Consider the following 13,184-nt stretch of genomic DNA (forward strand, 5'->3'; position numbering starts at 1 on the left):
TTTACACACACTACTCTTACAGTATTAGGAGTTTTTTTTTTCTTCATAATTTTAAGCAGTCCTTTATCATTAAACATAAAATTTCCAGTTTCTTCTTACAATTTTGATGAGCTATATCTGTTATTATTTTCTTTTTATTAATTTTATTATTTCGTTTGTACCAATTTATGGGTTACAGTGTGATAATTTTTTACATTCTATAAATAATTCTATTGTTTGTAATGATCAAGTAAAGGTGGTTAAGGTTTCTATCTCCTTAAACATTGTTTTTAAAAAAATTAACATAATAATTGTATATATTTATGGGATACAGTGTGATATTTCTATATATATGCTATTTGTACTGATCAAATCATAGCAATTAATGTTTCCATCTCTTTATTACTCTGCGTTTTGAAGCTTTGAGCTCCTCAGTTTTAAGGAATTCTGAGTATGACTATGTATTACTCAATCCATTGAGGTTTTCACTTTCATGTGTTTTTATTAATTAGCAGCTTTTGTTTCAGCTTAATGAATTCCCTTTGGCAATTCCTGTAAAGCAGGCCTAGTGGTGATGAACTCCCTTAGCTTTTGTTTGGGGGAGTTTTTATTTCTTCCTCATTTCTGAAGGACCACTTTGCTGGGTAAAGTGTTCCTGGTTAGCAGGCTTTTTTTTCTTTGGCACATTCTCCCTGGCCTGCAGGGTTTCTGCTGAGAAATCTGTTGGAAGCTGTATTGAGGGTTCCCTTGAATGTGATATGTTTTGTGTCTCTTGTTGCTTTCAGTATTCTTTCTTTGTCTTGGATTTTTGACAATTTCAGGGTATGTCTTGGTGAACTCCTCTTTGGTTTGAATTTAATTGGTGGAGATCTCTGGGTTTCCTTTCCCTGGACATTGGCATCTCTTTCCAGATTTGGGAGGTTTTCATCCATTTTTTTTTATTTTATTAGGTATTATTTTAGTTGCACAAATTTATGGGGGACACTGTGATAATTTGATATGTGTATAGAGTGTGTGATGATTAAAGCAGGGTAGTAAACACTTTCATGAATAAGGAAGAGAGGAGCCCAAATGCTCCAAACACAATGTAATGATAAGGAGTATAAATGATAATTACCCTGATTTGATTAGTACCTATTATGTACATGTATCAAAATACTACACTGAATCCCATTACTTCTTTTATTTATTCAAATCACTATTTAAGTTTTAATATTCTTTTTAAAAACTTTTTTATTTATATATGACAGTGGAATGCATTACAATTCTTATTACACATATAGAGCACAATTTTTCATATCTCTGGTTGTATACAAAGTATATTCACACCAACTCATGTCTTCATACACGTACTTTAGATAATAATGACCATCACATTCCACCATCATTTCTAACCCCATGCCCCCTCCCTTTCCCTCCTGTCAACAGTTTGTCTATTCCTCCCATGCTCCCGCTCCCTATCCCACTATGAATCAGACTCCTTATATCAGAGAAAACATTTGGCATTTGGTTATTTGGGATTGGGTAACTTCACTTAGCATTATCTTTTCTAGCTCCATCCATTTACCTGCAAATGCCATGATTTTATTTTCTTTTATTGCTGAGTAATATTCCATTATGTATATATGCCACATTTTTAATCCAATTTTCTATTGAAGGGCTTCTAGGTAGGTTCCACAGTTTAGCTATTGTGAATTATGCTGCTATAAACATTGATGTGGCTATGTCCCTGTAGTATTCTGTTTTTAAGTCCTTTCGGTATAGACTGAGGAGTGGGATAGATGGGTCAAATGGTGTTCCAATCCCAGTTTTCTAAGAAATCTCCATACTGCTTTCCATATTAGCTGCACCAATTTGCAGTCCTACCAGCAATGTATGAGTGTACCTTTTCCCCCACATTCTCGCCAACACTTATTGTTGTCTTCATAATAGCTGCCATTCTGACTGGAGTGAGATGAAATCTTAGAGTAGTTTTGATTTGCGTTTCTCTAATTGCTAGAGATGATGAACATTTTTAAAATATATTTGTTGCTTGTTTGTATATCATCATCTGAGAAGTGTTTGTTCAGGTCCTTGGCCCATTTATTGATTGGGTTATTTGGTTTATTTGGTGTTTAACTTTTTGAGTTCTTTATATACCCTAGAGATTAATTCTCTATCTGATGTGTGAGGGATAAAGATTTTTTCCCAAGATGTAGGCTCTCTATTCACCTCACTGATTGTTTCTTTTGTTGAGAGGAAATGATGTATGTGGAAACACTCTTTGAACCTTAAAGACTTCTTGTCAATCGGAAGGACTATCATGGGTATGTCTGAGGGAGTCCTCTTCTTGACCAATTCCTCAAATTTCTGGTATTTTTCCAGCCCTTTTCAGTATTTCCTCTTCATCCTGGGCTTGCTTTTGCCCCTCTTTCAGACAGAAGCAGCCTCAGTCCATACTGTGATTGCAGGGAAGGGCCCAGGATGTTGAGCTGGTGATTTATTTGGGTCAGGTGCTGAAGTACAACTGCACAGGAGAGAGAAGAGTGTGGGAAATCTGAGCTTTCTGTACAAAGGGGTGTGACTTGTCCAGGTCAGGAACGAGGACATGACAGAGAGTCAGAAAGACATGAGGCTATTACCCAGAGGACTTGAGGGAGCAGAAAGCAAAGGGTTCTGGGGAAGAAGTGAATTTCCCATCAGAGAGAACACACAGACAGATAGCAGGAGCCTGTGGGCTGAGAGATTGTTTCAGAGCTGATTAGTACTCTTAGGGCAAGGAAGTGATGATTGGGGTCTCTTTATATAATAAGGTATCAAATTATGCAGTAATGATGTGGTGATCTTTTGGCATTTGAGTGGAAACTAGAGTAAGCCCTTCTAGAGACTGTATCCTGAATCTTTTTTTTTTGTTACTCATATATTTCTCCTGTGGTTTTATATCATTATTTCATGCAGTGTGCAACTGCAGCTTTGAGCTGAGGATCTGCCCAACATCGCAGTGTGATTTGATGGCGGAGAGGAGTGGTGACTAGGAGTTCCATGCTGTGTGTTTGCCTTGTGTTAGCCCACCACCTGGAGGAAGGAGAAAACCTGGAAACTTGTGACCAGCAAAAAGGAGGCTGCTTGCCACTTAGAAAAAAATAAAGAATTGTAGCTGGGTGTGCTGGTGCATGCTTATAATCCTGGCTACTCTGGGACAGGAGGATTGCAAATTTGAGGCCAACTTTAGCAACTTTGTGAGACCTTCTCTAAAAAATAAAAAGGATTGAGGATGTATCTCTGTGATAGAGAGCCCCTGAGTTCAATCCCCAGGACTGGAAAAAACAACAATGACAAAACACACAAACAAAAGAATTACAACAGAAGGGACTGGAGTATAGCTCACCAAGTGCAATGCCTTGAATTCAATCTCCAGGACCTCAAACAACCAAAACCAAAACGAAAATTAAAAGAAAACAACAACAACAACAAAAAGAATTTGCAAATGAAAGAGGGAATTTTCACTCCCCACAGTGACCTAAATATTGGGCACCCTCAGCTGCCATGTCTGTTTCTGCCATGGAGAAAGATCTTCCACCTCCTTAGACTCCAGCAGACACTACTTTCTTCAGTCAGACTCTCTGAGACAACTGCCTGACAGAAGGGAAAGTAGACAAGATCCGAAAAGTCAGAGGACCTTCAGAGGAACTGATACCCTGCTTTCTAGTGCTCAATGCAAGAGTCTCCTGCACTTTACTGAGTGCCAGGATCACTTGTGATGATTTAAAGCAAAATGCTAATCCCCTGTCCTTTTCCTATAAAGTACTAGTTCTATTCTGAGAACCAAGTCCATTTTACCAAGCACCTGGCAGTTCTAATCCCACACTTCAGAAACTCTGCTCTGAGTCTGGAAGAGTGAGTAGGTTCTGGATCTTGATGTGCTCAGATGGTCCTTGGAGGCACAAACCGTTCTATTACTTGGCTCAGCTGTGAGTGGAGAGATCGCAGGGGCAATATGGAAAAGGACTCAGACTCGAAGCAGGCTCTGGCACCTCCTCCATTCTGTCCATTCTACTAGAGCACAACCTCCTGGAGCTCCCTCATCTCACCTGAATAGCAGGTGGTGGGAATCACAGGCAGCAGGGCATGTGGCAGTAATTTGAAAACCATACAGCACTTAAAAGATTTGAAGGATTGTTATATTACCTTTAAACACCAAGAGGTTAGAATACATATTATGTGAAAGACAAAATAGAGGTGAGAGGGAGAGAGTGGGGGCTGGAGAGAAGTGTGGGGAGCCACTCTGAATGATTCACATCTTCCATCTATGAGTGGAGAGGCTTTGACTGTCACTACATCTCATAGTGACTTGAACATTGCCCCAGTACCAGAAGTTTGAGGATGTGTCTTCAGATGTAGGTGTTGCCCTACAGCCCTTGGGTCAAACGACACTCACATGTCCCTTGTAACTCCGCCCCTTCTTACCTTTTTTGGATGGAACTTTCTAAGAATGAGGGCCCTCCCAATAAAAGCCCACTTCCAAACGTGCTCGTGCTCTCTCTCTCTCTCATCAGCCTCTGGAGACTTTCCCTCGCTCTCCATTTGGGGAGCTTGAGGCCAAGAGTGGAGGAGCCTTCCTGAAGCTTGTTTAAAGGTAAAGTGTGTGTGTCTGTGTTTTGTTTGGTGTCCCTAGAAATTCATACAAGCCACCTTAAGTTCAGCTGCCCCTGTGGGCTGGGGGGCGGCAGAGACCGAGAAGAGAAAGCAAGCCTGAGACCTTACTCACTGCTCTGTGCGGTTCTTGGAGTTCTCTGGTTCAGCTGTCTCCACTTTTCTCCTATACAGGCTAAAAAGGGCATAAGGGACTCTAATGCATAATTTTCTGAATAGGGCTTAATGACTTATGTTTTGGCAGGAAATTGTTCCCTGGGTCTCAGTCCCTATAAAAAGAGAGACATAATTTAAGGCTCTTTATGCTCTAAATGGTCTGGGGGATCTAAGAACTGAGGCTTGGATCCCAGTTTCATGTAGAATGGGGCTGAACAGGGCCCATTTATCAGTTTTGGAGAGGATTTGGGGAGGCAATCCCAAGACAGCTTCTTGAGATGAACACAGACAGTTGCTCCAATGTTGATATTTACAGGCAAAGATCTTGGGCAATGAGTCTAGTTTACAAGAAGTAAACAAATCATTACCGTGCATCAGTCCTAAAAGTTTCCCTAGGAGTAAGGATAAACAAAAAATAAAGAAGAATCCATGCATTCTGAAACCAAGCTTTGAACCATAGAGATCTGGAAAATCTCAGACACTAATCTTGGATCAAGATGATTTCAAATACTAAGTAAAAGCAACTGAAAAAAATTGTTTGGAGGAAAACAATGTCCCTTAGACTTCACATTATTTTTCTTAATATTTTTAAGGATAATATTCAACATATAAACAAAGTAATCATACAAGGAAATAAGATTCCAAAAGCAAGAACCAACAGGTGGAAAGCATGTAGGAACTCTGTAATTATCAGACGCAGACTGAACAACAGTGATGCTAATGTGTTAGGTAATAAAATGAAGCTGGAAAGTTAAGAAAAAATGTTTAAAAATGGAAACATCATGGGTACTTAGGATAAAGGCCCACTGGTAGCACTCTGGAGGTTAACCTCATTTCCTATAGTGATGACTTCTTGTAAGGGTAACTTCATGTCATGCCGCAGTCTGGCTGGGCACAATCAGGAGCCACTTGTCAAAAGAAACTAACTTTATTTTTAGAACCACACACGACAAACAAAATAGTCTCTCAGGAAAAACCCTCAGAGCCTCAACTGCCACCACCGGCTTTCCCCAAGCCTCTCTCTCCCACACAAGCTTCTCCCCACCTCCCACAATCCTCCTGCTCTTGAGGCCGATTGGCTGGGTCACGTGGGCGGAGCCAAAAAAGTCCCCCAATGAGCAGCTCCGTGGTCTGAAAGGGCAGGGAAACAGTCCAATGAGCATCACCGCAGAGGAGCCAATCAGCTAGATGTTGCTGGGGCCGAGGAGCCAATCAGCTAGATGTTGCTGGGGCCGCTGTGAGCCAATCATCAGCCAGCAGCTGGAAGTTTGCTGGCAGCTGGAAGTTTGCTGGGGCCCCTTTGGCTGTGGCTCTCAACATCTCCCCCTCTCCGCTTAAACAACAAGCATGTGGCCTAGGGACCGTGCCTGCTAGGCAGTCCAATTCAACATATGGTCCTTACCCGTCATCGGATGAACTGACCTCTAGGCGTCAGCCTCCTGTCTTAGGTTGGTACCACTGCAATTGGATCATACCCGTCACTGACTACCGGTCCAGCATACAGCCATACTTGTGGATAGGCCTTTGCACCTGTGGGGGGGTGAGGTTCTTTGCCTCACCTCTGTTGGCCCCCAAATTTTAGACCATCACTAGTAGAGGAGCTCCTAACACTATTCTTACTAGGTATCCTGAGGCTGTAGGACAATTAATACTCAAAGGAATAAAAGCAGCAAAGGGAGTGTTTGGAATTTCTCCCAATAAAATTATTACTCCATATACTATGAATCAAATTGATGAGTTAGCTAATGAGTTAAATACTTGGGCAATAATCATGTGCAAATCTAATGTTTCATTTGATAACCACTTACCATCTAATCCTTTATTGTCTTTTTGGTCATTGCATCCTGTAATTTTTCCAAAAATGACAAGAAAAACACCTATCATGAATGCTCCAAATATATTCACTGATGGGTCAAATAATGGTACAGCAGCAGTAGTTACCCCTGATCAAACTTTTACATTTTTAGTACCCAAACAATCAGCTCAAAAGGTAGAGCTTAATGCAGTTTTACAAGCTTTTGTGATGTTTAAAGATTCTGTATTTAATTTATTTTCTGATAGTCAGTATGTAGTTAATGCTATAGTATCTCTTGAAGATGCTGGTAGGATTTCCCCTTCTTCTACTGTTTTCTCTTTGCTTTCCACTATACAAAGTCTAATCTGGGACAGAAAAGATCCATTCTTTATAGGACATATCAGGGCACATACAGGATTGCCTGGAGCCCTTAGTTTGGGCAATGATTTAGCAGATAAAACTACACATGACATACATATTTTCTCTACACTAGAAGAAGCTATAAATTTTCATAAAAAGTTCCATGTCAATGCTAATACTTTACAAAAGCGTTTTAAAATAACTAAGGAACAAGCTAGACAAATAATAAAACAATGTCAAAATTGTGTGACCTTTTTACCACAAGTTAATCTTGGAGTCAATCCTAGAGGATTGATACCTAACCATATTTGGCAGATGGACGTCACACACTTGCCAGAATTTGGAAAATTAAAATATTTGCATGTTACAGTTGATACTTCTTCTGGATTTTTGATGGGCTCCCTTCATGCCGGAGAAAAAACTAAAGATGTTATAGCTCATTGCTTACAAAATTTTGCCACTGTGGGTGTTCCAAAACAGTTAAAAACAGATAATGCCCCTGGTTATACTTCTACCTCTTTTAAACAATTTTGCTCAACATTTGGCATTACTCATATAACAGGAATCCCATACAATCCACAGGGACAAGGCATAGTTGAAAGAGCTCATCAAACTATTAAAATGTACTTATTAAAGCAAAAAGAAGGAATTGGGAAGGGGTATATATTCCCCAAAGATAAGAATGCCGCAGTCTGGCTGGGCACAATCAGGAGCCACTTGTCAAAAGAAACTAACTTTATTTTTAGAACCACACACGACAAACAAAATAGTCTCTCAGGAAAAACCCTCAGAGCCTCAACTGCCACCACCGGCTTTCCCCAAGCCTCTCTCTCCCACACAAGCTTCTCCCCACCTCCCACAATCCTCCTGCTCTTGAGGCCGATTGGCTGGGTCACGTGGGCGGAGCCAAAAAAGTCCCCCAATGAGCAGCTCCGTGGTCTGAAAGGGCAGGGAAACAGTCCAATGAGCATCACCGCAGAGGAGCCAATCAGCTAGATGTTGCTGGGGCCGAGGAGCCAATCAGCTAGATGTTGCTGGGGCCGCTGTGAGCCAATCATCAGCCAGCAGCTGGAAGTTTGCTGGCAGCTGGAAGTTTGCTGGGGCCCCTTTGGCTGTGGCTCTCAACAATGTCCCTTCACATCACCCGCTTCCTATCCTTACCAACATTTATCTTGTATTTCTTTGATAATGGTCATTCCAACAGGTGTGAAGAGATATTTCATTGTGGTGTAATATCTGTTCTTATTAATTTAATATTGGCTACATCCTCTATTGTTTAACAATTGTTATATTGTGTATATCTGTTATATTTTGATATAGTGTATATTATATAATATGTCTACTACATTTTATTTTGAAGGTTATGTATTTGAAACAACTCCACCCTAAACTACCATCAGACCCATGATTTCATCAGCATTATTTTTAGCTAAATAAAAAAAAGTGAGCCAATATGAAGTCAGTTTAAATACCTGTCACCCTTTTTATCAGTCACTGTCTCATGGCCAGATTTGCTTGTTTTTATCTACAATTTCTTCCTCATCCCCTAGCCCTTTAGATTAGTTTGAAGCAAATTCTATATATCATATCATTTCACTGGTGAATGTCTATGTGTATTTATAAAAATAGAAATGCTTAAGGAAAGAGTTATATATTTATGTATTTCTTAAGGAATTATGTCACTTAAAAATTTAACAATAATTTATTTGTATCACTTAACATCTAGTATGGTTCACATTCCTAACTGCTTTACACTGGTAAAATAATTCACTGCTTAAGAATTAGAAAATAAAAATAAAGAACAAATGAAACCCCAAATCAAGAGAAGGAAAGAAATATAAAAAAGGGAAATAAAATGAAGAATTAAAAAATATAAAATATCAATGAAATACTTTTTTAAAAAAGATGAATTTGACAAGATTTAGCCAGGTTACCCAAGGGAAAAATAAAGAAAGAGAATTCAAATAAATAAACAAAGAGATGAATAAGGAGACATTATAATGGATACCAAAAACTATAAGGATCATTAGAAACTTTTATTATGAACAATTATATGAGAACAGGTTGAAAAATCTAGAAACGGATAAAATTCTGCATAGCACAGGAAAACAATTAATAGGGTAAAGAGGCAGCCTACAGAATGGGAGAAAATCTTTACTAGCTATTCATCTGACAAAGGATTATGACTGTGGTCATATATTTTACCTACCAACATAGTACCCCTAGTTTCATTCCCCTGACTATCTCATCTTGAATTTCCGCTCATCTGTGCCTGTGGTCATTTGTTTTTAATGTGCTTCAATGGCATACGTGTATATTCTTGAAAAAAATATTTTGTTGTTTTCATTCTTTATAGCCTTATAAAAATGGTATCAATAATAATCTTTGGGAGTTTGCATTTTTTAAATGTAGTATTTTGTTGCTAAGATTCAATCAAATTGTAGTATGTCTCATGAAAAAAGAGATTTCTCTGTTGGTGAGGGTGATTGACCCCAATGACCAAGGGCATCATGTTATTGCTATATGATGGAGGACAAAGAGGACTGTCTGATGCTGTGTCTGGGATGCCTTTTAATATTTCCATGACTAACAAATAAAACAAATATCAACTCCATAAAATCATCTTGCCCCTAAATAGTGCTTTTGAGGATTTAGATTCCCCCCAAATAGAAGTCACCTCTACAAGTGAAGACTGAGGGGCAGCTGAGTGGTCCTCAGAGATTAGAGTATCAGAGATATGGTCATCCCTCTTCCATGTCCCTAGGTCCAGATGACCACCACCACCTTTCCCTTTCATTACTCTGGTCCTACAGGAAGTCACTTCTGCACTCAGTAATCATTGGGCAACCTCAGCATTCTTTTCCCTTCTGTTAATCTTTTTCAGAATACACCTTTGTATCAGATTCTTTGTACTCAGTGTTCTGGATTTAAATATAACAGATGTGATTTCTGTTTCCTTAACCATCCTAAGTAAACTTCATTGACGTATCAGCTATCAAGGCTTTTCCAAACTTAGTCAATCCTAGGGTTTACATGGAGTAACTTAAATTACTGTGTTAATATTATTTCAGGACAGCATACTTGACAGAATCAAAGGGAGATAGCTCAGAAAGATAGGGGTAGTAGTTTTTATTTGCAATGAAATCTATACGTATACACATAGATTCTTATGATTATTATAGGAAATAAAAAAAGAAGGTCAACTTCTCTTATCTAACTTAATGCAGAGGAATAATATGAGTTTGATTTCAGCAGTTAGGTGTTTAGACTTCTACTAAGAATATATATTTTCTCAGCTCTTTTTCTGTAGTGTTCTCTTTGGCACTTAATATTTCTCTATAGAAAATATTTGAAATATCTTATTATATTTGACCTTATTGAGTTATACCCATAGCAGAAATATTAACCTTGTATATATTATTTAAACATATTATTGAAGGATTCACTTATTCATTTAACACAATTTTATTAAGTAGTTACTATATGTCAATTGTTCTAACCGCTGAAGTAGAGCAGGGAACAAGATAGATCTCCAACCTTCACATTCAGGCTGGGAGAGACAGAGAACAGATAAAATTTATGTGACATTTTCATTGCCTAACCTTGAAAATGCCCTAATAAAATACCTTTATTTATTGCATCCTGTGATCATTAATTCACACAAATTTATAATTTGCAATCAAATCCTTTTCAGTTTAAAAGAAGAAAATTGTGATAGTTCTCATCCTTGGTGTTTTAGGGTCCCAGAAGATGTTAAAATGTGAGTACCATCATTTTCAAACATCCATGGACAAATTCTTGGCAATATGAATTAAATATAGAAGATAATAATTTTATATTTTATCTTGCAGTTAAAAAGTGGATAATAAAACAACCTGTGTACTATTCTAGGATATACTCAAGCCATCTTTTAAGAACATTATTTTATTGGAAAAAATGAGATCGATGAGAGATCATTTATATGTCATTAATGTTTTGAGAAAGTTTTCTGATTTTATCATAAGTAGAACAAAACTTGGATCATAGGGTCCCTTAGTGGGTATTCAGTGATGTGCTGGGTTAACTCTGTTTTGGGAATGTTACCTACATAATCAGAATTAATGGCCAGAATTATGGCCTCGTCTTCCCTGCGCCACTCAGGAGAAACCCAGTCATGTCATTATCAACACTGGTCTTTTTTCTTCATTTATTATATGCCACCTAAGATTTTGATCATTGTAGCTTTATTTTGTGTTGGAATGAATTTATACCAGCATTGATTTTATTTATTAGATCAGAATCATTATTCCTTTAAACCATGGAAAACCTACATTACCATCATTTTAGTAAAATTTTAGGGAGAACTCTATGATCTTAAGAGACAGTCTATTTTAATCAATATGAAGGAAACATAAAAAGATATTCCCAAATTCCTCAAAGATTTTAAAGATGGATAAATTATGTCCACTCCAATTATCTGTAATCTTTATCTGATTGCATATCAGAGACATTATTGTCATTCACCCATTCTACCTCTGCCAGCGTTTACTGGGTATACCTTATATGACCAGGATTGTGAAGATAGCCTTATGTGAATACAGCTCTTGCCCTCAGGGGCTTGCAAGCCTACTAGGCAGGATTAAACATAATAGCCACATAAAAATGCTGACTTGTAGTCTTCAAAGCATGAGCTACTATGACCACTCTCTGTGACACCAGCAGGGCAGATACTGTTGTTTCAATATGTAGATGTAGAAGCCTAGGCTCAAACTTTTATCAACTTTACTTTGCTAGTCAGTTGCATAGGGGGAATGTAAACCCAATAGCTTGTGCTGCTGATCAGCCAACCAAAATAGAAATGTGGTCAAAGTGATAATTTCCATAAGTTGTTTCACTAAATGGTTATAAGACTTTGGAGACTAGAGATTTATGGCTGTAAAGTTTAAAGGAAGTTTCTTGTAAGAGATTACATTGAAGGTGATATTCCAAGTTCCTCCCAGTGGTGAGCACTGTGTGCAATGTATGACCTCACATTGGTTATGAAGAGCTTCTTCTCTGAAAGAGTTTCTTCAGAGCAGCCTTCATGTCTTGGTTTCTCAGACTGTAGATGAAAGGATTTAGCATCGGGGTCACTGTCATGTACATCACAGCAAGCACAGCATCCTTTAGGCTGTAACTCGTCAGAGGTCAGAAATACATGCCCATGACTGTCCCATAGTATAAGGAAACAGCTGTGAGGTGAGACCCACAGGTGGAGAAGGCTTTGCGTACACCCTTCCTGGATGGAATGCGCAGGACAGTGGAAAAGAACGAACATAGGAGACAACGATGCACAGTAATGGCACAGAGAAAACAGCAACCCCTAGGTACATCATCTTCACGTTCAAGTGTATGTCAGAACAGGACAGCTTGAGCAAGGGGGAAATATCACAGTAGAAGTTGGCCACTTCCTTGCTGCCACAGAAGGACAGACTAGCTATGAGCAGAGTGTGAGGAAGGGCATTGGCATTTCCAATCACCCAGGATGTAATCACCAGCAGGACACAGGACCTTGGACTCATGATGGTTGTATAATGAAGAGGGCGGCTGATGGCCATGGCTCGGTCATATGCCATTGCTGCCAGTATGTAGCTTTCTGTGTTGACCAAAGCTATCATGAAATACATCTGTGTCAGGCATCCCCCAAAGGAGATGGCTTTGCTGTCCAGGAGATGATTGGCCAGCATCTTAGGGATGGTTACAGAGGATAAGAAGATGTCACCAAGGGAGAGGTTGGCCAGGAGGTAATACATGGGGTTGTGGAGGTGACTGTCAGAGAGAATGGCGAGGATGATGAGTAAGTTTCCCACGACTGTGATGGGGTAAATGAACAGGGAGAGGATGAAGAAGAAATCCTCCTGATCCTGCTGACCTGTGACTCCCAAGAGGATGAACTCCATGGTAGAAGACTCGTTTTCTTTCTTCATGGTTCCTTTGACATGAAAGGTGAGGAGAGTCCATAATAATTATTAGTGCCATTACTGTGCATTATGATGTTCTGTATGCAACACTCTTGACTCTAGTGATAGGCTTTCTCAATACCTGCCTTCATAAAATCCAGAGATACTCAAACTTTGGAGAAACATTTCTGTTGGTCTCTGGAACTAACTGACATTTACCAGGACACTCATGTCTAAAAAATGAGCAGTGTGTGAATCAGAAGTATTCATCCTCTGTGGGAGAAAGGTACACTCATACATGGCTGGTGGGGCTGCAAATTGGTGCAGCCAATATGGAAAGCAAT

General features: G+C 39.0%; 1 pseudogene; it reads right to left on the reverse strand.

Moving 5' to 3' along the window:
- Window positions 1-11,938: 11,938 nt before the first annotated feature.
- Window positions 11,939-12,867, reverse strand: LOC124094323 (olfactory receptor 1A1-like; annotated as a pseudogene).
- Window positions 12,868-13,184: the final 317 nt, after the last annotated feature.

This window comes from Marmota monax, unplaced genomic scaffold, assembly GCF_021218885.2.
Source record: "Marmota monax isolate L192 unplaced genomic scaffold, Marmota_monax_Labrador192_F-V1.1 WCK01_AAM20220418_F8-fsc00138, whole genome shotgun sequence".
NCBI classification, from domain to species: domain Eukaryota; kingdom Metazoa; phylum Chordata; class Mammalia; order Rodentia; family Sciuridae; genus Marmota; species Marmota monax.